This window comes from Limulus polyphemus, unplaced genomic scaffold, assembly GCF_000517525.1.
Source record: "Limulus polyphemus unplaced genomic scaffold, Limulus_polyphemus-2.1.2 Scaffold14, whole genome shotgun sequence".
NCBI lineage: Eukaryota > Metazoa > Arthropoda > Merostomata > Xiphosura > Limulidae > Limulus > Limulus polyphemus.
Window position 1 is genome coordinate 1,790,321 of NW_013665624.1, and position 1,831 is coordinate 1,792,151.

General features: G+C 25.9%; 1 protein-coding gene across 1 annotated transcript in view; it reads right to left on the bottom strand.

Moving 5' to 3' along the window:
- Positions 1 to 1,831, bottom strand: part of LOC106457147 (ATP-binding cassette sub-family F member 1-like) — a 66,164-nt gene that overhangs the window by 18,219 nt on the left and 46,114 nt on the right. The gene's annotated exons all lie outside the window — the stretch shown is intronic.

A 1,831-nucleotide genomic window follows, 5' to 3' on the forward strand; every position in this document is an offset into this window, starting at 1 on the left:
TTGAAGTCATTCTAGAAAGAATAAAAGGGGTAATTTAGGTTTATTTCAATTTTTTTTTGTGGTTATAGGTCAATCAAATTAACCAATCTTATTTTGAGATAGAGTAGAGAAAATAACAGATAAACTATAAAGTTTTACTGAAAAAAAAATGTTTGAAATGCATTTATGAGGTTTTAGGGATTACACAAAGGAAATTTGAGATTTTTTGAGATGAGGAAAACTATTTTTAATTTTAACATGAAAATTATTTTGCACACCGACTAATCTAAACAAATACTTAATATATTTATGGGCAAATCTTCATTTTATTTTATTTAAAATACTTCAATGAAAATATGTTTTTTTTTGTATGTGAAAGACTGCCAAATTTTATAAAGATATACACACTACATTAAGAGTTATAAATATTAAATATTTAAAGATTTGAAATTAGAACAAAAAAGGCCACGTGGTTGGTCAAATTGACTGAGTCTGTATTGAGAAAGTTAAAGATACTAATAAGATTCTAGCTATATATCTGTCTCAAGATTTATTTGGTAAAGTAAATTCTATGAAATTTCCTTAATGATGATTTGTTACAACATTATACTTAACCTCAAGTTTTAAGTTTTATTGTATGTGTATTGAAATCTTGATATACAAAAAAAAATTACTTATAAAGCCAAATAGATTTTTTTAGTTTTCTAAATGTTATCACAACTTCATAATTTTCAAAATAGAATCAATCCCCTAGAAATACATTTGGTCACAATTTGAGTGTTTACTTCTATTGCTATACCAATGAATAATTATATTGGAAGAATATTTTTATTCCTTTGTGCACCAAATTAATATATTATTAATTCATGATGTATAAATGGGTTATCAGACTGGTCTTCTGTTTTAGAGTATAATAAACACAGTTTTTATCTGATGCAAAGAAAGTCGTCATAGAAATATATTTAAAGTACTACACTTTTCTACCAGACAGATTCAAGGATTATTGGGTCTAGTTGTATACAAAACAAGTTACATAGTCAAGAAAAAAATAACCAAGTATGTCTAATTAGCAACTTAAGAGCTTCACGTGTTATAAATTAACTCTCTCAACACAGGGTTTGTCAATATGACCAACCACATGACCTCCTGGATTTAATACTTCCAACTTTCAATATAGTAGATATATCTTCACAAAATTTAGCAGTCTTTCAGTTGACATAAGTCTTTTAGATACAAAAAATTTTATTTTTAGTGAATTATTTTTAATAAACCAAAAATAAAGACTTGTCGATAAATATATTGAGTATTTCTTTTGAATAGTCTGTGTACAAAGTAATTTTCAAGTTAAGATTAAAATACTTTTCCTCATCTCAAATTTCCTTTGTGTAATTCCTAAAAACCTCCTAAGTGCATTCATTTCAAATGTTTTTCCTTCAGTAAAACTTAATATTTCATCTGTTATTTTCTCTACCCTAACTCAAAATGGGATCGATCAATTTGACCAACCCCATAACCACCAAAAAAGAAAAAAAAATCAAAAAGAAATATAAAATGCCCTTTTTTTCTTTCTAGAATGATTTCAAAGTGTAACATGAAACTACATTAGTATATCCCAAGTAGCTTTAAACTTGTAACAGTATACATCTATTCATAATTAAATTTTATTGTTTTATTGCCCTTTGAACAGTGTCTTAACTACTATCTGCACCATAGTAAGTTGTAAATTACTTGGGGCATGTGCAGCTCATGAAACATTTTTATTATATTATTATTTATTTTACCTAATCTGATCTTAGCTAACCTAAAATATCCCTATTTTTATATTATACTTACTTGATCTTCTTTTTTTCTT